General features: G+C 40.7%; 1 protein-coding gene across 9 annotated transcripts in view; it reads left to right on the top strand.

Moving 5' to 3' along the window:
* Positions 1-225: 225 nt before the first annotated feature.
* ITSN2 (intersectin 2) overlaps positions 226-23,815 on the top strand; it is a 157,129-nt gene continuing 133,539 nt past the window's right edge. For 6 of the 9 annotated variants that reach the window (XM_030800234.1, XM_030800233.1, XM_030800230.1 and 3 more), the window contains exon 1: positions 226-458. The gene's annotated coding sequence lies outside the window, so the exon portion shown is untranslated. The remainder of the gene's footprint in view (positions 459-23,815) is intronic. The other 3 variants (XR_004027042.1, XM_030800231.1, XM_030800232.1) reach the window with 2 other exon arrangements.

Here is a 23,815-nt window from a genome sequence, read left to right as displayed (position 1 = left end):
ACTGCCAGGTCTGGGGCTTCGGGGCCTCCCCGAGGGCAGAGAGGAGCGCTTCGGGCCCGACCGATTCGGAGCAGACTTTCAGGGTTCAGTGCCCCGGAACTCCGGGGGCGAGGAGCCACGCCCGGGCAGTTTCGGGCTCCGGAGGGTGGGGAGTAGGTGCCCGGCAGCGGGCGGGCAGTCAGCTGCCCGGGCCGGCGCCTACCTCCCCGCCCCCCGGCTTCCTGCGGAGGCCGCGGCCGCCATGTTGTTGTGGGGCTGAGGCGGCGCCCGCGGAGCCCTGAGCGGCCGTGACAGGCTACGCAACAGGTTCGCGGGTGGCGGCCTGACGACCAAGCCGGCTGCAGCGGCGGCGACGGCGGCAGAGCAGGGTCTCCCCGCACCTGCCCGCGCCCAGGCTGCCGGTGCTGAGGAGCGCTGAGTCGCGCTGTGACGTGCGGGAGGCGCGGCGAAGGCGCCAGGTGGGTGAAGCCGCTAGCGGGGCTGCCGCAAGGCGCGGGGCAGGTGCGGGCGCCGCGCCCGCTGCCCGGAGGCTCCGCGGGTCGGGCTGAGGCGGCTGCGCGCTCCGCACGACGGGGACGGGTCCTCGGGAGCACGGGCGGCCCCCGAGCTAGGCCCCTGGCTGGCTCGGCCGTGCGGGGCGGAAACCTCCGGCCCCGAGTTCCTTCCTCTGCTGCCGGGCCGGGACAAACGCCGAGGGGGCCTGGGCTGGGCTGCCCCTTCCTTGCGGCCGAGCCCGGGTCCCTGGCCGCGGCCTCCTCTGGCAGGTGGCGGACGCCGGCGAGGGTCGGGGGTGGTGTGGTCCCCTCGCTTTCGGGGTGTGAGCAGAAGAGAGCTCTGAGGGCACCCGCACGCCTCCTCCGGGACCCATTTTATTTTGGCGGAGTTGGTTTTCCTTCCTGGCAAGGGTTGGTGCGGAATGTCAGGTGAGCCGCATCCCGATGCGTCAAAGTAGCCCGAGTCACGAGAGGACAGTGGGCGGATGCTTGGCGTCCACCGCTCGCGTTCCTCCGGAGTTGGAAATGTTAAATTTACCTTCAGCGTTATTGACTTCCAGGATATACAGGAAGCAGCGAGAGATGTAATCTCTCCGGCCAGATAAAGTTTATTTATTTATTTATTTATTTTTAAAGACGTCTGCATATGCATAGTGACTGGGTAAACCGAGGCTGAAACTGCAGATGGCTTTGCATTCTGTAGAAAGATTCTCCATTTGGATTTATTAATTATGCGCTTTGTCGCTCCAGAATTACCAATGGCAAGTGTGCTTTATTTGAAACTTGTGTTAATACTGAAATAGGAATATTTTTTGATGGAGCCAACCCCTTTATGGTAGGAATTAAGGTTAACACAGAAATGACTTGCTTTGCTCCATGCTTCTAGTTTGTTTCACTAGTGTTTGCTTGCTTACTCAGAAATAGGCAAGGTGTGACTTGAAATTTTATGTTGTTAGTCAGCTCAGTTTAGGTAGCATAAGCTCTTGTAGGTTAAAGCTTCTTGAGCGTTTCGAAAAATTGCCTCTCTCCCTGTGCTGGTTTGTTATATTGTTAATCAGTGATAAAACCTGAAAGCTACCTAGAAACATCGCATAAAACATTTACACGAATTAATAATGACGTCCTTCCAAATTTAAAGATACTGACAATTCTGATGTGTTTACCTTTAGCTTTTTTTGGCCGTGCCTGTGACTCTCTTGTAATTTCAAAAGTAAATAAAGTGGATGTATTTTATGTTTTTGAAAACGTGGAAAAAATGTGCATTGCTGCTATTTTGATGTAATATTAATAAGCAGTTGAAAATCTTGCATTTTTTCACCCTTCCATGCATTGATAACTATTCCCAGTGCCCACCTTTATAATGAAAGGTAAACTCGTCCGAGAAAACTTGACCTGTACAGAATTATTAAGCAGGGAGTTACCATTGTTCAGTACATCTCAAGGCTAGAATCTTGATCTCTCCTGAATATGAGGAGGTGTGTTAGGCATGTTCTGGGGATTGGATTAATAGTGTTAAAAAATTTGTATTTTCACAAAAATAGCATGTACCCATCACCCAAACTCAGCAGCTTTCAAGAAGCTTTTATTTTTTTCTTTCTTATTTAAAAAAATCATTTAACCTTATGTAGTTAGTATATCTTTTTTAAAAAGTAGAAAATTTCTTATGTAACCTTAGGATTTTTAGTTTTAATGTAGAGTTTCACAAATTTCCATCTTTAGTAAGACAAAAGGATCACATATTGGCTGTCTCCTTCAACTATACTTTCTTCAGTATAAAATATGTTTACCATGGTTGTCATTTATCGAGCACGTAACTGCATGTTAGACTCAGCTGTGCTAAGTATTTTACATAATCATTTAAAGCTCACTAAGGCCCTAGGAGTAATTATTATCCTCCCATCACAAAGATAAGTGAAATGTTAACCTGAAGTTTGACTACTTTAGGTCTCTGAGCTAGTAAGTACAATAGCCAGGTTTCAAACCAAGATCCTTTTAACTTCAGCACCTGTGCCTTATCTGGTGTTGTCATCTTGGTTCATACATTTAAAAAAGAGTTATCTATGTGCCGGGTGCCATGGCTCATGCCTGTAATCCCAGCACTTTGGGAGGCCGAGGAGGGCGGATCACGAGGTCAGGAGTTTGAGACCGGCCAATAAGGTGAAATCCTGTCTCTACTAAAAAATACAAAAAATTAGCCCGGCATGGTGGTGTGCGCCTGTAGTCCCAGGCACTCAGGAGGCTGAGGCAGGAGAATCCTTGAACCCGGGAGGCGGAGGTTGCAGTGAACCGAGATCGCACCATTGCACTCCAGCCTAGGCGACAGAGTGAGACTCCGTCTCAAACAAAAAAAGGAAAAAAAAAAGTTATATGGGCGTTCAGTAAAAAATATTTGTTGAGTGAATGAGTGAAAGTACGTATTAGTCCATTAAGTAGTATTTTTACATATTGTATTTACTTGTAAAACATTTATATTAACAAGTTCCAGAAATGATTCAGAATAAACGAATTACATTACCAAAAATGTGATATATTTATTACCATCTAACAGTGCATTTTCTTTTTCTTTTTCTTTTTTTTGGATTCAAGTTTTTTTAGTACCTTATTTATTTATGGAAAAAATTTGTGGAAAAACTATTTTTGAAGAAAGGCAGACTTTCTTGTGTGCTGTTTTTTTTATTCTAAAAAAAAACAAAAACAACAGGATATATGTGCAGAACGTACAGGTTTGTTACATAGGTATACATGTGCCATGGTGGTTTGTTGCACCTATTGACCTGTCTTCTAAGTCCCCTTCCCTTATTCCCCCCCCCCCCCACAACAGGTCCTGGTGTGTGTTGTTCCCCTCTTTGTGTCCATGGGTTCTCAATGTTCAACTCCCACTTATGAGTGAGAACATGGGGTGTTTGGTTTTCTCTTCCTGTGTTAATTTGCTGAGGATGATGGCTTCCATTTTCATCCATGTCCCTGCAAAGGACATGATCTCATTCCTTTTTATGGCTGCATAGTATTCCATGGTGTATGTGTATCACATTTTCTTTATCCAGTCTATCATTGATGGGCATTTGGGTTGGTTTGGTGTCTTTGCTATTGTAAATAGTGCTGCAGTAAACATACGTGTGCATGTGTCTTTATAGTAGAATGATTTGTATTCCTTTGGGTATATACCCATTAGTGAGATTGCTGGGTCAAATGGTATTTCTGGTTCTAGATCCTTGAGGAATCACCATACTATCTTCCACTATGGTTGAACCAATTTACATTCCCAGCAACAGTGTAAAAGCGTTCCATTTCGCCACAGACTTGCCAGCATCTATTGTTTCCTGACTTTTTAATAATCACCATTCTGACTGGCATGAAATGGTATCTCATTGTTTTTTTTTTTTTTTTTTTTTTTTGAGACGGAGTCTCACTCTTGTTGCCCAGTCTGGAGTGCAATGGCACGATCCCAACTCACTGCAACCTCCACCTCCTGGGTTCAAGCGATTCTTCTGCCTCAGCCTCCTAAGTAGCTGGGATTACAGGCGCTTGCCACCATGCCCTGCCAATTTTTGTCTTTTTAGTAGAGACAGGGTTTTGCTATGTTGGCCAGGCTGGTCTCGAACTCCTAACCTCAGATGAGCCACCTGCCTCGGCCTCCCAAAGTGCTGGGATTACAGGCCTGAGCCACTGCACTCGGCCATCATTGTGGTTTTGATTTGCATTTCTCTGATGATCAGTGATGTTGAGCCTTTTTTCAATTTTGTTGGCCTCAAAAATGTCTTCTTTTGAGAAGTGTCTATTCATATCCTTTGCCCACTTTTTGGTGGGGTTGTTTTTTTTCTTGTAGATATGTTTAAGTTCCTTGTAAATTATGAATATTAGACCTTTGTCAGATGGGTAGATTGCAAAAATTTTCTCCCATTCTGTGGGTTGCCTGTTCACTCTGATGTAGTTTCTTTTTGAGGTAGAGTCTTGCTCTGTCTCCCAGGCTGGAGTGTCGTGGTGCGATCTTGGCTTACCACAATCTCTGCCTACCAGGTTCAAGCGATTCTCTTGCCTCAGCCTCCCAAGTAGCTGGGATTATAGGCATGTGCCACCACACCCAGCTGTTTTTTTTTTTTTCTTTTTTTGAGATGGAGTCTCGCTCTTGTCCCCCAGGCTGGAGTGCAATGGTGCGATCTCGGCTCACTGCAACCTCAGCTTCCCAGGTTCAAGTGATTCTCCTGCCTCAGCCTCCCGAATAGCTGGGATTACAGGCACCTGCCACCATGCCCGGCTAATTTTTGTATTTTTAGTAGAGATAGGGTTTTGCCATGTCCAGGCTGGTCTCAAATTCCTGACCTCAGGTGATCTACCTGCCTCGGCCTCCCAAAGTGCTGAGATTACAGACGTGAGCCACCGTGCCTGGCCTTTTTGTATTTTTTTTTTTTTTTTAATAGAGACAGGGTTTCACCATGCAGGCCAGGCTGGTCTGGAATTCCTGACCTCAGGTGATCCTCCCACCTCGGCCTCCTATAGTGCTGGGATTATAGGCATGAGCCACGGCACCCAGCCTGATGATAGTTTCTTTTGCTGTGCACAAGCTCTTTAGTTTAATTAGATCCTATTTGTCAATTTTGGCTTTTGTTGCAATTGCTTTTGGCATTTTTGTCATGAAGTCTTTGCCGATGCCTATGTCCTAAATGGTATTGCCTAGGTTTTCTTCTAGGGTTTTATGGTTTTGGGTTTTATATTTAAGTCTTTAATTCATCTCAAGTTAATTTTTGTATAAGGTGTAAGGGAGGGGTCCAGTTTCAGTTTTCTGCATATGGCTAGCCAGTTTTCCCAGCACTGTTTACTGAATAGGAGATCCTTTCCCCATTGCTTGTTTTTGTCTTGTTTGTTGAAGATCAGATGGTTGTAGATGTGTGGTGTTATTTCTGAGGTCTCTGTTCTGCTCCATTGGCCTATATGTCTGTTTTGGTACCAGTGCTATGCTGTTTTGGTTACTGTGTGCTGATTTTGAAGACAGGATTCCAAGTGTGAAGTAGAAAAATAAGAATGTTTATAATTAATTCTGTAAGTGGATAGATCTAAAGTTGAAGGTACATCAGAAATACTGTATTTTTTATTTGAGTTCATTTTTTGGATTTTGTAACATCCTACAGCTGTAGAGTGCAGAAACTAATGTTAGAGTTCTCTTAGGTAAAGTGTGAATATAGGTATTCTTGAGGAGGAGGAACTGAACTGGTCTTAAAGGATATGAGAGCAAAGAGGAAGTGGGAGAGGAAGGGAGGAAACTGAGCAGAATTGGACAGTTAATAGATCAAGAAATATGTATTTTCACAGCTACAAGAGGGCAGCATATTTCATTTACAGAATGTACAGTATTGTTTCAAGAGGTTCATTTAAAATATAATTTCATAGATACATCAGGACATTAATTGATTTACTTGTGGAGCTATTCAGCAGTGGATTATGGTAGACATTTAGTGGATTAGGGGACTATTACCAGACGGTAAACACTTGTTTTATTTAACTAACTATTTCATATTTTTTAGATCATTTTCTTCATGAATGCATATTCATTTTACATAAAGTATATGTGATTTTAATAAAAATTTCATTTATTTTCATCATAACCATAGAGAATGAGTACAGCCTCTGAAGTTAGATCTCCTGCTCCCAGCTCTGACACCAAATAACTGTATAATCTTGGGCAAGTTACTTTAATTCTCTTCAGCTTCTGTTTCCTTATGTGTGAAATGGGGAAATATTAGATGGTTCCTAGTATTGTTATATGTAATATAAAGTGCTTAGCACAGTGACTTCTGCTTAGTGTAAGTGCCTAATGTTACCTGTTATTTTAACTTGGTTCAGTGAGAAATTTCAAACTAACCTAACATAGTTCTTATTTTGGTCTTTGTTTTACCCTGTGACTGGAAAGGAAATTAGCCTTTTTGCCCTTAATTTTTAATCTTACCATCGGAATAATCTATATAAGAATGCTGGAAAGTAGGGTAGAACAGAGCCATAATCCCACTGGGCTCAATTTCCAAATTTGTTTTTAACATTCTCAAGGGGCCTATGAAAATGTTTAGTGAGGCCTTCTTTAAAGTGTGGTTTATCTTGGGCCAGCCACACAGTTGGTGATGGCCCTGGGCCTGAGACCCTTCCAGGATGGGCCTGGTGATGGTATCAGTGATAATGAGGTAACCATCATAACATGTAACGACTCGTAGTGTAGGACTTGGCACTTAGTAAATGTTGATGATTGATGGCTGCTGTTTTTATTTTCATAATAAATACGCACATTTATATCAAAATGTAAGTTTTAAATTGTAAGAACATAAGCAGTTTCCATGTTATGTGAACTTGATCACAAAATAGCTTTATTGAGATTTAATTCACGTATCATATGAATTTGATTTTAAGTGGAAGCATGATACTTGGCTTAGTATGTTCCTTTATTTTTGGACATTCATTTTTAGTTTTTTTCAATAATTACTAATGCTGCCATATCTTTGTAATTAAAGCATTTCCCACATTTCCCACAGATTCCCAGAAGTGAAATTATTGCTTTATAGGATACGAATGTTGGTGGGACTCTTGATATATGTTTTCAGAGTGCCTTCCGAAGAGTTAATACCAATATATACTCCCATGGGCTATACCTGCAAGCACCCAGTTTAATTCACCTTTGCTAGACCTGGGTATTGGCCAGTGTTTTGTTTTGTTTTGTCTTTGAGACAGAGTGGCTCTGTTGCCCAGGCTGGAGTGCAGTGGTGGGATCTCAGCTCACTGCCATCTCAGCTCACTGCAACTTCCTTCTCCTGGGCTCAAGCCATCCTCCCACCTCAGCCTCCCGCTGAGTGGGAGTTTTTTTGTAGTTTTTATTGAGGCAGGTTTACACCATGTTTCCCAGGCTGGCCTCGAACTCCTGAGTTCAGACGATTCGCCCCCACTCCACCTCCCAAAGTGCTGGGATTACAGGCATGAGCCACTGTCAGTAGCCTCGTTTGCTTAATTATTAGTGATGTTAACATTTATTAACTACTTTTATTCTATTTTTTCTTTCGTAGATTATTTGAGGTCTTAGTGTTTTCGTTATCTATTTTAATAGCCCTATGTACATTAAAAATATTAACTGCTTATCATGTGTTGTGATTTTTCCCCATTTGTTTACCTTTTAAGTTTGTTTTCAAGGAAGTTTTAAATATTTGTTATATAGATGATATAGAATCTGGTTATTCTTTCTTTTGTTTTCTTGTATGGCTTTAAAACTTAAAAGTGGTCTTTGTTTCAAAGAGGTGATGTTTTACTTGAAAGTGAAGTATCTGTCTGAATTTCTTTCCCTCTGTACTTTTTATTCATGTCAAGTAAATAGTTTTGCCGTAATAATTAGTTCTGATATGAGACAGATGACAATAGGCTAAATATTATCAGCCCCCCTTGTACCCCTTATAGGAATGCAGGCTGAGTCACAAGCTATTCTTAGGTATTTTTATCCCCCTTTGTGTGGATGAATTGTCTTGTTCAGAGTTGTTGACTATTCTTCAAAAATTGTTTTGATTTAAATCTTCAATAGAATTTGAGTACTAACCACTTCAGTATTAGTTTACTATTCCTGTTCTTTTATGTCTCCTGGCTTATTGGTTGATTTTTTTGAAGGCTTTTTGTCCTTTTATTAATAATTGGTACAACTCTAATTTGTTTCAGTAAAACAAGTTGATTAGTGATTATAATTAAAATAATATTGAAATAATTGTTGTAATAATCATCATTTATGGACACCTTCTATGTGCCAGATGTTTTCCAGACATGATATCTAAGCCTTAAAATAACCTGGCATTTAGGTACAATTATAGTAGTACTTGCTTATCTGCAAGGAATACATTCCAAAACACCTAGTGGATGCCTGAAACCATGGATGGTACAGAAACCTATATACACTATGTTTTTTCCTATATATACATACCTATGATAAAGTTTAATTTATAAATTAGGCACAGTAAGAGATTAATAATAATAAAATTGAACGATTATAACAATATACTGTTAACAATTTCACAGATATAAGACTTGTTCTTACTGTAGATCTTAGCAACCTCAGCATACAATTTTTTCCTTTCCATATTAAGTTGAGAACTTTCACCTTTTCACTTAAAGGAAGTGGCTTCTCCTTGGCATATCCGAATTGCCAGCCTCACTACTCTTGCACTTTGGGGTCATTATTAAGTAAAATAAGGGTTACTTGAACACAAGCACTGTGGTACCATGACAGTCGATCTGATAACTGAGACAGCTACTAAGTGACTAATGGGCAGGCAGCATAGACACAGTGGATACACCCTGGACAAAGGGATGGTTTTCATTCTGGTTGGGACAGAGGCGGGCAATGCAAGATTTTACCACGCTACTCAGGATGGTGCACAATTAAAAATTTATGAATTGTTTATTTCTGGAATTATCCATTTTGTATTTTGAGACCATGGTTGACCACAGGTAACTGAAACTTCAGAAAGTGAAACTGCAGATAAGGGGGTCTACTGTATCCACATTATTTGGTTAGGAAATTGAAGCTATGTCATGTGGAAGTCCACAAAGCTAGGAGGTACTTGCACTGGGATTCAAACTCAAGTTGCTGGGTTTGTCTTCTGTGCAATTGAAAGAATGCTAACCTGTGCTTATTAAAGAATATTTTAGTGCCTACCATGTGACTGACTGCTGAGCACTAGGTATATGAAGTTAAAGAGCCATTCAGGAGCTCACAGTCTAATAGAAGTGGGGCAGGCATGAAAACAAAAGTAACAATACTAGATGGTATGTAGTTTAATGAGATAATACGAGACAAAATGGGACTGTGGCAAAGGAAGCTATCATTAGTGGAAGTGTCACTCAGAAGGTAGGTAGTTCCACAGGTGCAAAGAGAGGAGGCATGGGAATAAGATCAAATGGAGGTGGAGGTGGGGAGGTTGAAATACGTGGAAAGGTAGGTGGAAGATGGAGCCTAAAACACCTTGTATGTCACGTGAATAGATTTTTTAAAAAACAGCTTTATTGAGATATATATTATAAAATTCACCCTTTTAAAGTTTATAGTTCAGTGTTTTTTAGTATATTCACAGACTTGTGCAACCAGTATCACTATCTAATTTTAGAACATTTTCATCGTTCTTAAAAGAACCTCCTATACCCAATGGCAGTCACTTTCCATCTCCCTCAACACCCCTAGCTGTAGGTAGCCACTAGTCTACTTTCTGTGTCTATGAAATTGCCTATCATATAAATGGAATTATACAATATATGGTCTTTTGTGACTCACTTCTTTTATTTACCATAGTGTTTTCAAGATTCATCAATGTTATAGCATGAATCAGTACTTCATTCCTTTTTATGGCCAAACAATATTTTATGGATTATATGGATATACCACGTTTTGTTTATTGTTTATTCGTTCATCCACCTGTAGTTGATGGACATTTGCTTCCACTCAGTTGCTTCCACTTTTTGGCTATTGTGAATAATGCTGCTGTGAACATTTGTGTACAGGTTTTGGGACAGGTTTTTATTTATCTTGGGTTCATACTTAGGGTTGGAATTGCTGACTTACATGGTAACCTATGTTTAACATTTTGAGGAAATTCTGAATTGTTTTCCAAAACAGTTGATCTATTTTATATTCCCACCAGCAATGTATGTGGGTTCCAGTTTAGGAGGTTAATTTTATACTATTGGTGAGCCGTTACTCAGAATCACGGTGGAAAAATTGTTGAAAATTATTGGCTTAGATTAATGCTTCCTCAGTATGGTCCAAGACACTCACTAGATCAGAAGCTTTTCCTAATGGATAATGAACCAGAAATACAAGTTGTCTCCTCAGTTCTCAGGGGCTATTGTTATTCCATTCCCATAACCTCTGATATTTATGTATTAGAATAGGCTACCTACCAATAATCTGAGTTACTAAGGATTACTGAAATTTAGTATTCACAACTAAAATTAGCCGGTTTCTGGAACTTACCGAGGGCTCTAGTTTAGTTTTATTCTAAGAAATCTGTCAGCTATACCATGCTTTGGCAGCACTAGAAAATTAGTACTATGCATGCCCACACTCAGAAGATACTATTTTCACTACATCAGTGGTGTTGTCTCAGATTGGCTGTGGTTCCAGTTGCTGTTATTTTTGGATTAATACAATGGTAGAATTAATGTTACATTTAAATTTTTGTGGACCGGTTTGCTCTTGTGTACTTGTTACATTGCTACAATTCTTCATTAGGGAGTTATTTTCGTACTAGAAAATGGGAGGAGGAGGTAGGTAGTTTGGATCTCTTGTCCTACTTAGGTGGGTGATGGTTAGAATAGTTTGGGAATGAGGCTGCTGCTCTGCCTATGGAGTAGCCATTCTTTTATTCCTGTAAAAAAATAGTTTGGGAATGAATGGATTACATAATTGGAAGGGTCTTTCCCACTTCATTATCTTTTTTTAAGAATGAGGGTTTGTGTATGTTATCATTAAACATTTAGGCTATGGAATACATGAATTGTCTGAAAGTCTACAGTTGGCTTTGGAGGTGTGAAACCTTCGGAATTATGTGCCAGATTTTGTACATTTGTGTTTTTCCAGAGAGAACAACCATAGGTTTTATCAGATTAAAATAAAAAAGTCTATGACCACCCAAATTAAAGAATTTAGGTTGATGAAAAGAATTTGTAAATTTGTGGTTTGAAATATTTGGGGGAAGTGAGACCTTGCTTTGGTTAGGTGGTGGTGTGAGTGAAGGATGTTTTCTGGCTATGCTATTGGTTTTAGTGTAACAAATTCCATGTTACAATATCTCTATTTTATTTTTTCCTGGTAGTTTTTTTCCCTGTTAGATTTTGGAGTTTGCTTTAAAAAAATCCTCATTGCATATTGATGATGATGATGATCATGATGATGATGATGATGTTGTAGAGACAGAATCTCACTATGTTGCTCAGACTGATCTCAAACTCCTGAGCTCAAGCTGTCGTCCTGCGTTGGCCTCCAACAGTGCTGGGATTACAGGGGTGAGCCACTGCAACTGGCCCACATTTATTATTATTTTATGTTTGCTTTCTTGGATGATTCTTTTGATATTATATTCAAAAGTGCTATTTTTTTCGCAGTGATAGTATGCTTTATTTGTAGTAATTGAAGTATATTGGTAATTTTTTAAAAAAAACTTCAAATTGGCTTGATAGCATAGGAAAATGGACGAATGCTTTTCTGCCCATTAGCTGCTACTTTGAATTTCTTTACTCTTTTAATCTGTTAGCCTTTTGGTTGAGATCTGAAACTACCAATCACAGATAAAAGTTATTCACATACAGGACCTTATGGGATGTGGCATCAGCTTAGATACCAGGCTCTGTCTGCCCCTGCAATAGGGTGTGTTTGTTGTAGTGTACTTTTCCTCTGTAGTTTTTAGCACTGGATGTAGCATGACTGGATTTGAGATGAAATGGTAATTTCAGTTAAATGCTTTTAGTAAAAGAGACTTGTTATTTATTATCATTTATAATAGACTGAAAAGTAGACAAGGGCTGCCGGGCGCTGTGGCTCATGCCTGTAATCCTAGCACTTTGGGAGGCTGAGGCGGGCGGATCACTTGAGGTCAGGAGTTCGAGACCAGCCTGGCCAACATGGTGAAACCTTGTGTCTACTAAAATGTCTCTACAAAAAGTACAAAAGATTAGTTGGGCGTGGTGGCAGGCACCTGTAATCCTAGCTACTTGGGAGGCTGAGGCAGGAGAATCGCTTGAACCCAGAAGGTGGAGGTTGCAGTGAGCTGATATCACACCACTGCACTCCAGCTTGGGCAATAGAGTGAGACTCTGTCTCAAAAAAAAAAAAAAAAACATAGTATTTGAAAAACTAGTTGTAAGTTTACCATAGCCTTCTCTTTACTGAAGAGTAAGATCTTTACTAAGATCTTAGTATTTGTTTTTCACTTTTAATTTTTATTTATTTTTATAGATATAGGGTCTCACTGTTGTCCAACTGGAGTTCAGTCTCATGTTCATAGCTCACTGTAATCTCGAACTCTTGGGTTCAAGTGATCCTCCCACCTCAGTCTCCTGAGTAGCTAGGACTATAGATGCACACCACTCATCACACCCAGCTAATTTTAAAATTATTGGTAGAGATGGGGTCTCACTATGTTCCTAGGCTGGTCTTGAACTCCCAGCCTCAAACGATTCTCCCGCGTTGGCCTCCCAAAAGTGCTAGGATTACAAACATTAGCCACCGTGTTTAGCCTTGTCTGTTTTTAATTGCTTAACATTTTGGTATATGTGGTTCATGTAAGATTAAAAAAAAACCCAAATTTGCATTCATATTCTACAATTTTTTTCTGTTTTTTTGAGATGGCGTTTCGCTCTTATTGCCCAGGGTGGAGTGCAATGGCGCAATCTCAGCTCACAGCAACCTGCGCCTCCTGGTTCAAGTGATTTTCCTGCCTCAGCCTACCCAGTAGCCGGGATTACGGGCATGTGCCACCACGCCCGGCTAATTTTGTATTTTAGTAGGGATGGGTTTTCTCCATGTTGGTCAGGCTGGTCTCGAACTCCCAACCTCAGGTGATCCACCTGCTTCAGCCTCCCAAAGGGCTGGGATTACAGGCGTGAGCCACAGTGCCTGGCCTACAACTTGTATTTTTTTAAAAAAAATTACGTTATATAATAAACATATCCTATCTCCTATAGCCTTGAAATTGTCATTTGTAATACGTAAATAATCTTCTGAGTGAATATAACTTTAATTTTTCTCTTCTTTCTCTATTTTTGGATACATTAGCTTATTTGTATGTTTTCTAATATTGGTAAAACTGTACTATGCATCCTTGCAATCTATTTTCGTTCTTTAGATTTTTTTCTGAAGATGAATTTCTGCTGGTTGCGATGGCTCACGCCTGTAATCCTAGCACTTTGGGAGGCTGAGGTGGGCAGATCACAAGGTCAGGAGTTCAAGACCAGCCTGGCCAATATGGTGAAACCCTGTCTCTACTAATACAAAAAAAATTAGCCGAGTGTGGTGGCGGGTGCCTGTAGTAGCAGCTACTCGGGAGGCTGAGGTAGGAGAATCACTTGAAACTGGGAGGTGGAGGTTGCAGTGAGCCAAGATCGTGCCACTGCACTCCAGCCTAGGCAACAGAGCGAGACTCCATCTCAAAAAAAACAAAAGATAAATTTCCGTGTGGATCAAGTGGGTATTTTGTTTTTAATGAATGTGGTCAAAATTAGAGGCACATGTTTACTTATACTCTTCTACTTCTGAGGTATTTGCTTTTTATAAAATTGATAGGCTTAATTATTTTTTAAACAGTTTTAAATTTTATAGAAAAATGGAGCAAATAGAACAGAGTTCCCATATATCCCTTCATGTACCCCACACAGTTTCCACTATTATTAATATCTTATATCAGTATGGTACATTTGTTAGGAATAATGAACCAATATTGATTGTATTATTATTAACTGAAGTCTATGCATTATTTCAGTTTCTGTAGTTTTTATTTCATGTCCTTGTTCTGTTCCAGGTCACCATATTACATTTAGCTGTCATGACTCCTTAGGCTCCTCTTGGTTGTGACAGTTCCTTAGACTTTCCTTGTTTTTGATGACTTTGATAATTTGGAGAGGTTACTGGACAGATATTGTAGGAGATATATAAATATATTGTAGGTATATTGGAATTTGATGATTTGTCATGCTTGGACTAAGTTAATGAATTTTTAGGAGGAAGATGACAAAGGCAAAAATGATACTTTCATCTTATCAAGAGCACATACTGTCTGCATGCTTTATGACTGTTGATGTTGACCTTGACCACCTGGCTGAAGTAATGTTTGTCAAGTTTTTCCTCTCTGCAGTTAATCCCCCACTCTCCTTTCTGTGCTATACTCTACTTAGCCTTCTGCCTTTCCATCTTTATGGGCTGGGATACAGTCTTAGAGGTCATAGAGATAAGAATGGTAGACACTGCTAGACATTGCAAGTGGTGGTGGTAGAAGGGTAGCGCAAACAATTTGGACTCATATCTATTTCTTCACTCCAAAATAAAATCCACGTAGATCAAATATATACATAAAACCCTTAAATCATAGAAGTACTAGAATAAAATATAGGACAATTTTCTGGTATAAGACCTGGTATGAGACAGGCCTTTCAGATTGGCAATATATAAAATAATTGTTCATACCAAATATTGGCATGATTATACAGAAACAAGTATGTTTACATACCAGTGGGAATATAAAATGGTACTATTAATAAATTTTGGAAAGCAACTTGATACCCATTAATTCTGTTTCTAGAAGTATTGGCCTACCTAAATACTCAGTGTATATATGAGGATGTTCAAAGTAGTATGGTTTGTTAAGCAAAAAACTTTGAGATTTTTGTGGAGCATGTGCTAACAAATCACATTTGTTTGGAGAGGAAAGCTTAGTTAAGGGAAATAATGTTTGTGGAAAATTGCTTAGAGGAAATGCAGTATATTACTGGTATAGGTACTCTAAAATGTCTTTTGAATTAAGTCAGAGTTAGAGGGTTGTGTCTCTAAACCCCATCTTACTGGTATTATGCTATCAGCATGTATTAAGAGACTTTACAGGTAAAGTCCAATTTAGGCTGTTTGGTATTATCTATTAAAATCAGAATGTTCATACTCTCTAACCTGCTACTTCCACTTCTAGAATTTATCTTTGGAAACACATATCTGTCCACAGACCTGTATTTACACACATGTATGAAGAATGTTTATTGTAGCATTAATTGTAACATTTGTTAAAATGAACAAACGTGAAGGGAAACATTCTAGGCAGAGGTTACAGTAGGAGGAAAAGCAGAGTAACTAGTATGGTCTGGAAAAATAGAAGATTACTTATTCACTGTGAAAAATTGGTAACATGAAAAAAGCAGAACAATGAAGTATGACTTCATTTTTGTAAAAGTGGTATTTGCTAGTATATAAATAGGAAATATCTGGAACAATCTATTCAAAACTGCTAATGATTGTTTTCTTGGTAATGGGACTTTCACTTTCTATTATATATATATTTTTTAACGTTTAATTTTTTAGGTTGTTTTAAGGATCTCGTGGTAATTGACATTTATATCAGCTAGGCGTTAACATAGTACTTATTTTTGTATCTATTGTTATGGTTCCTTGCATTGTTGTTAGCCTTTCACTATTTTTTTTTTTTTTTTTTTTTTTAGATGGGGTCTCACTCTGTTACTCAGGCTGGAGTACAGTGGCACGATCTTGACTCACTGCAACCACCACCTTACAGACTCAAGCAGTCCTCCCTCCTCAGCCTCCTGAGTAGTTGGGACCACAGGCACATACCACCTTGCCTGGCTAATTTTTTGTATTTTTGGTAGAGAGGGGTTTCGCCATGCTGCCCAGGCTGATCTTGACCTCCTGAGCTCAAGGTGATCCACCCGCCTCAGCCTCCCAAGTGCTAGGATTACAGGCATGAGCAACTGTGCCAGGCCAGCCCTTCACTATTTCATGTGAATAAGTAATCTATTTTTCCAGACCACACTAGTTACTCTGCTTTTGCAGAGTAACCTCTGCCTAGAATGTTTTCCTTCACATTCATTCATTTTAACAAATGTTTTGATGTGTAGGGCCTAAGCTAATTTGAATGCAAGCTGAAATGCACATATCTGGTTGAGTCATGAGAACTGATTTGCATGTATCTTTCTCTTTTTTGGCTTGAAGAGGTGAGAAATTTGTGCTTAGACACTTGAGGGCCTATGAGATCAAGGAGTCCATCTTTAGCCCTGCCTTTTGGAGTGTTGTCTGAGTCTAAAGAAGAGAGACAAAGAAAGCTTGCATTGGGAAGCTGAGGCGGGAGGATCACTTGAGCTTCGGAGTTGGAGACCAGCCTGGGCAACATAGGGAGACTGCACCTCTGTAAGAAATTTTAAAAGTTAGCTGGGCTTGGCAGCGCACTCCTGTGGTCCCAGCCACTTGAAAAGCTGAGGTGGGAGAATCACGTGAGCCTGGGAGGTCGAGTCTGCAGTGCACTGTGATTATGCCAGTGCACTCCAGCCTGGACAACATCGACTGTCTCAAAAAGATTATATATCTGTAAAAGAAAAGAAAAATGGTAGAAGAAAATCTGTACCTTCTCAACTGCTCTTTCTTCTTCTTCTAAACTTATGTATGCCTTTGTTCATTCTTATTGCCCTTCTTGAACTTCGTTCTCAGAGACAGAAATATCTGTCCCAGGTTCTATTTTCGTGTTCTAGAGCTGTCTACTACTACTTTTTCTGGCACTAACTTCCATTAGGTAACTTCTCTTCCATCTCCTTTTTGTAAATTAAATCTTTATTTCTTTTTTTTTTTTTGTCTAAAAATAGTTTTGTTCTGTCACCTAAAAACTAAAGCCTTGTAATAACTCTGCCTCCCTTTCTTAAATCTTACCTTTTTTCCTATGTATTTTTTGAGAGGAAATCTTGCTCTGTCGCCCAGGCTGAAGGGCAGTGGTGTGATCTTGGCCCCCTGCAACCTCCACCTCCCAGGTTCAAGCTATTCTCCCGCCTCACAGGCATTCACCACCATGCCCGGTGCATTTTGGTATTTTTAATAGAGACAGGGTTTCACCATGTTGACTACGAGACTGGTCTCCTGACTTCATGCGATCTGCCTGCCTTGGCCTCCCAGAGTGCTCGGATTATAGGTGTGAGCCACCACGCCCAGGCTCTTCCCCTTATTTTAAACATTTATTGCCTAATCTACTTCAATTTGGCTTTTACAGCCATCACTGTAATAGAACTACACTCATTCCAGATTGCCAACACTAATAGCTGAGTCTTAACTTCTGTGACAATACCATTTTCTTCTTGAAACTCTTAACGCTGTATCCCGATTTCTCCTGTTTCTGAACCTCTGTTTCTGACTATTCTTGTCTCTTTTTTCTTATACATGATTTCCCTGGATAGTGTCATTCACCCACATGATTACAACTCCTCCCAATCCCTAATGACTATGAAATCTGGGTTTCTACATAAAGTGTTCACTATCTCTTGGACACTTCCATCTAGATGTCTTTGTAGGTGGATCGGATTAGGTATGCTCAAAACTGAACATTTTGTTGTTCATCCCCCAAATCTAATATCTAGATTCCTACTTTCTTAGAGCTTCTGTCTTGGTTAATATTACTGCTCTGCAGTCACCCAAGATAGAAACCCATCTGTGATGCTCCTCTTTCATCTTCCACATTTAGCTGATCAGAAAATTCTGTCTATTCTGCCTTTGAAATACCTCTTCTCCATTGCTTAAGTTCAAGTTCTCACTGCCTGGACTATGCCAGTCACTTCATAATTGGTGTGTTTGTCTCAAGACTCAAAATCCAGTTTGTTCCTATACTGCTTGTCAGAGTTGTCTTCCTCTCCTCTTAAAAGACCAGTCTTCCTACATATTTTTTTATTTGTACTTTCCCTGGATACTGTAATTCACTGACATTGCAAGTATTCCCAATCTCTGATAACTACCAAATGTGGGTCTCTAACCAGAATATATACTATGTGTGTGTGTGTGTGTTTTTTCTCTTTTTTGAGAACACAGGGTCTATAATGACACAACTTATAGACCAAATGCTGAACAAAAGAGACACAACGGGCTACATAATTCCATTCATATGAAGTACCTTAACAGACAGAGCGAATCTGTGGTATTAGAAGTTGGGATCATGTTTGCCTGGTGGGAAGAGGCTGGAAGGCAGCATGAGGGGGCTTTGGGGGACTGCGATGATTTTGACTTTCTTCATCTTGGTGCTGGGTAAACAAGTACCTTCAACTTTTTTTTTTTTTGAGATGGAGTTTTGTTCTGTCACCCAGGCTGGAGTGCAGTGGCGTCATCTCAGCTCACTGCAACCTCCACCTCCTGGGTTCAAGCGATTCTCCTGCCTCAGCCTCCCAAGTAGCTGGGACTATAAGCATGCGCCGCCATACCCAGCTAATTTTTGTATTTTTAGTAGAGGTGGGGTTACACCATCTTGGCCAGGGTGGTCTCAAACTCCTGACCTCAGGTAATCCGCCACCTCGGCCTCCCAAAGTGCTGGGATTACAGGGGTGAGCCACCGCGCCCTGCCAAGTACATTCAACTTTATACTGTGTTTTAAATACTGGCTCTCCATGACTTGCACAGCAATGTCCAAAATCAATAGCATGCCTTACTATTTTTCTTAAATTGTGTGATCTTGATTACTTAATCTTGTTGGCTTCTATTTTTTTTTTTTTTTACATTATTTTATTTTAGAGACACTGTCTAACTTTGTTACCCAAGCTGGAGTGCAGTGGCATAATCATAGCTCGTTGTAACCTTGAACTCCTGGGCTCAAATGATCCTTTCACCTCCCGAGTAGCTACCTCCTGAGTAGCTAGAACAACAGGTGTGTGCCACCATGCCCAACTAAGTTTTTAATTTTTTGTAGAGAAAGAGTCTCCGTGTTGCCCAGGCTAGTCTTGAGTTCCTGGGCTCAAGTGATCCTCCCACTGTGGCCCCCCAAAATGCTGGGATTGCAGACATGAGCCATGAACCACACCTGACCTATTTGGTTGTTTTTGAAATGAAGAGTATGTTGTCATTTATCTTTAAAAAAAAATCAGACGAAATCTTACGGAGAAGCTTCAATATATAAAACACAAAAACAGAGCTACTCTCACTGAAGTTGGTATCCCTTCCAACCTTCCCCCTTTCCTCCCTACCCCACCTCTGTTGTACCTCCTTGAAACTTTTAGAACTCCAAGGGGCGTGATTTGAAGACTACTGGGTTTCTAAAGGTTTAACTCTTTTTTTTTTTTTTTTTTTTTTTTTGAGACAGCGTCTCACTCTGTTACTCAGGCTGGAGTGCAGTGGCGCAATCTCAGGTCACTGCAACCTTCGCCTTCCAAGTTCGAGTGACCCTCCCACCTCACCTTCCTGAGTAGCTGGGACTACAGGCACGCACTGCCACACCCGGCTAATTTTCATATTTTGTATAATTTTTGTATTTTTTGTAGAGATGGGGTTTCCTTGTATAGCCCAGGACTCAAATGATCTGCCTGCCTTGGCCTCCTAAAGTGCTGGGATTACAGGTGTGAGCTACCACACCTGGCCTCTTGTACCTCTTAAGATGAAGTGACTTCTTTGAAATTACATCACTCTCAAATCGCACAGTTTTTGAACAGGAATAGGAGTGGTTTTAGTCTTACACTGGCTCTTATGCTTTCCTTCTTTTAATTAGTCCTTCTCTCAGGTTCAGAAACTTCCTTTCTTTATAACAGAGCCTATCCGCACACTATACAATGTCATTCACTCCGAGGACACTTGGAGTTCACTCAGTTTGCCACCGACCTCATGTTAGATAATTCTTACACAAATATTACCTCCTTGATTACATGTACCTTACTTTGATTTACCTCTCAAGTAGTGTTCGTTTTGTTCTCTGGGTTCTCTTGGCATTCCCCAAATCCCTTTATTATTTATTATTATTTTTGTAGAGATGGGGTCTTGCTGTGTTGCCTGGGCTGGTCTTGAACTCCTGGCCTCATCAATCCTCCTGCCTTAGTCTCTTGAGTTGTTGGGATTACAGGTGTGAGCCAGTGCACCTGGCCAAATCCCTTTATTGTAATGACCATTCATGTTTGATGAATAAATGAATGGTAGAATGAAAGAATGAATGAATGCATAGGTGGGGAATATATGTATTCTGTAAATTTCATCTTACTGCAGAAACTATAAAGTAGCAGGTAATTTTGCTCCAGCTCTTCTCATGTTGATGAAAAGAACCAAACTCTCTAAAATATTTGAAGAGATTTATTCTGAGCCAAATATGAGTGACCATGGCCCGTGACACAGCCTTCAGGAGGTCCTGAGAACATGTGCCCAAGGTGGTCGGGGCGCAGCTTGGTTTTATACATTTTAGGGAGACAAGAGACTTCAATCAAATACATTTAAGAAATACATTGGTTCCATCCAGAAAGGTGGGACAACTCGAAGGGGAGGGTGGGATTCCAGTTTACAGGTAGATTTAAAAATTTTCTGGTTGACAATTGGCTGAGTTTATCTAAAGACCTGGGATCAATAGAAAGGAAAAGACTGGGTTATGATGATAAGAATGTTATAAAGACTAAAGTTTTATTATGCAGATAAAGCCTCTGGGTGGCAGGCTTCTGAGAGGATAGATTGTAAATGCTTCTTATCAGACTAAGTCTGTGTTGATGTTAAGGCCAGTGAGGTTTAATGAGTATGTCTGAACCCCACTTCCCATCACTGCCTGAACCAGCCTCAGGTTAAATTTTAACAGTGCCCTGGATGAGAAGGAAGTCCATTAAGAAGGTTTGGGGGGCCTTAGAATTTTATTTTATTTTTGGTTTACATTCATACAGAACTGACCTTGATTTCCTTGGGAACTAAATGAAACAGGAACGTTTTTCTCAGCTGATCAGCAAGTATAGTTTGGAAGTTGGCTGTGTGTACCTAGCACATGCTGGGAGTGGCAGAGACACTAGAGAAAGTTTTATAAAATATACCTGCACGAAGCTGGGCATAGTGCACACTTGTAGTCCTAGCTATTCGAGAGGCTGAGGCAGCAGGGGGATCTCTTGAGATCAGGAGTTTGAGTCTAGCCTGGGTAATGTAGCAAGACCATGTCTCTAAAAAAAAAAAAGGCCAGGCGTGGTGGCTCGCGCCTGTAATCCCAGCACTTTGGGAGGCTGAGGTGGGCAGATCACGAGGTCAGGAGTTCAAGACCAGCCTGGCCAACATGTTGAAACCTCGTCTCTACTAAAAATACAAAAAATTAGCCAGGCATGGTGGTACGCGCCTGTAATCCCAGCTACTTGGGAGGCTGAGGCAGGAGAATCACTTGAACCCAGGAGGCTGAGGTTGCAGTGAGCCAAGATCATGCAACTGCACTCCAGCCTGGGTGATAGAGCGAGACTCTGTCTGAAAAAAAAAAAAATGTATATATATATATATATATATATATATAGAGAGAGAGAGAGAGAGAGAGAGAGATACACACACATATATACATATAGACACACACACACACCTGCAGGAACATGATGACTGATGATTGTGCTTTTGAATGTCAGACCATTCGTCAAATTAACAAAATGATTCAAAATATTGAATCATGAAGTAATTAAAAAACCTGAGCCTTCTTCCTCACTCTCAATAAAAAACCTTCAGAATTCAATGGGAAATAAACCTTTATTTAAAAGTATGCTCAAAAGAAAGAAAAGCCAAGTTACAGGAGAGCCATGTTGCACAACTCTGATTTCTGCAGGGTTTAATGGAAGTAGGTTGGAGCCTGTTCTGCTTCCTGCTGGTTTCCTTTCTGTATATTCAGTTCATCATTGCCTCTCCCTGCTTGCTTTATTCACATCTTTTTTGGTATCTCAACCGTATTATTTACCCAATTCATTTGTTCAGCAAATATTTATCGAGTGTTTTCTTTGGAAGATCTGGTTTAGAAACCAGGCATATGGAGGTAAATAAAAATGGTCTCTCCCCAGGACATGTGAAACAGGCAATCATGAAATTAAAATAGTGTGATAAATGAGGTTATTGTGGTGTAAACAAGTGTATGGACACACATAGGAGATAGTGACTAACTACCTGGGAGGATAGAAGTCTTTCAAAGACAAGATGACATTTGAATTGGGAATCAAAGAAGGAGAAGAAAGTGTGATGACCATGACAAAGGGAGCACCTCTTTATGAAGGAGTAGAGGAGAGAACAAAGTTAACTGTTTCAAAAAAGGTTGGTATACTTAGGACATATGGAAATGGAAAGTACTTGGAGAATGTGATACAGTGAGATACTAAAGAGGGCCGTATTTCATACTAAGAAGTTTGGACTAACTTGTAATCAGTGGAAGATTTTCTAAGTGGGAAAGGGGCATTAATGAGTGCTTTAAGAAAAAACTAGTAGCTGTGTGGAAGGGTCTCAAGGCAAGAACATTTATTTAGATTCTGTTCATACTGTACAATTAGTAAATATCCCAGGTGATATGAGTGGGCAAGTTGGGAAACTTTTAAAAACAGAGCACTGGGCTGGGCGTGGTTGCTCACGCCTGTAATCCCAGCACTTTGGGAGGCCGAGGCAGGTGGATCACCTGAGGTCAGGAGTTCGAGACCAGCCTGGCCAACATGGCGAAACCCCGTCCCTATTAAAAATAACAAAAATTAGCTGGGCGTGGTCGCAGCCACCTGTAATCCCAGCTACTTGGGAGGCTGAGGCATGAGAATCACTTGAACCCGGGAGGCGGAGGTTGCAGTGAGCCAAGATGACGCACTGCACTCCAGCCTGGGGGATAGAGTGAGACTCTGTCTCAAAAACAAACAAACAAACCGACAGCACTGGAAGGCTGGGTGCAGTGGCTTTCGCTTGTAATCCCAGCACTTTGGGAGGCCAAGGTGGGAGGTTCACTTGAGCCCAGGAGTTGGAGACCAGCCTGGGAAATATAGTGAGGCCGCATCTCTACAAAAAAATTTAAAAATTAGCCGAGCATGGTGGTACACGCCTGTAGTCCTAGCTCCTCAGGAGGCTGAGGTGGGCGGATTGCTCGAGCCCAGATGGCAGAGGTTGCAGTGAGCTGAGATTTTGCCTCTGCATTCCAGCCTGCATGGCAGGGTGATACTTTGTCTTAAAAAATCAGAGCACTGGACATGTACATCAGAGATGTAGTTTCTGGGACCTTTCCTACTAACTTGTGATCTTTACAAGTTTCTTAGTTTTCCCATCTTGAAAATTGAGGGTTTTGGACTAAATGATAATTGTAATTATTATTTTTTTAACATAAACTCAAGATTTTATTGTCTTCATAATAAAAGAAAAGATGACACTTAGAAATGGATCACTTGGCCCTTTCTGCTCTTACCTCCTCCCAGTTCAAAATACTTGCATCTTTTAATAGCCAGCATTCTCTTAGATCTGCAGTTGGGCTCAACGCACTCAAGCCTTAGCACAATCTTCTTTGTAGTTTTAGCCTTTTTCTGGAAAATCAGCTTAGTTTGCCCACCATAGCCACTCTGCTTCCTGTATAACACCGCTTTCCCTGGGCATACAGAGAATCCTTGCCCTTCTTGTACTGTGTCACTTCGCAGGGTTGGTGCTTGCCACACTTCTTACAGAAAGTCCTGTGGGTTTTAGGAATGTTCACCATGTTTGTGTGAGCGCTATTGGCGTGGAAAGTAATTGTAATTCTTTCTGTTAACTGTGCTTCTTAACAAACAAAAACTTTAACCTTGACTGGGCCAAGGGGTTTGGGGTTTGGCCAAGATGGCGAAACCCCATCTCTATTAAAAATACAAAAATTAGGCTGGGCACAGTG

Source organism: Nomascus leucogenys, chromosome 19 (genome assembly GCF_006542625.1).
Source record: "Nomascus leucogenys isolate Asia chromosome 19, Asia_NLE_v1, whole genome shotgun sequence".
In the NCBI taxonomy this organism is placed as follows: Eukaryota; Metazoa; Chordata; class Mammalia; order Primates; family Hylobatidae; genus Nomascus; species Nomascus leucogenys.
Note: the sequence above shows the minus strand (reverse complement) of the source record. Positions and strands in the feature narration are given on the sequence as shown.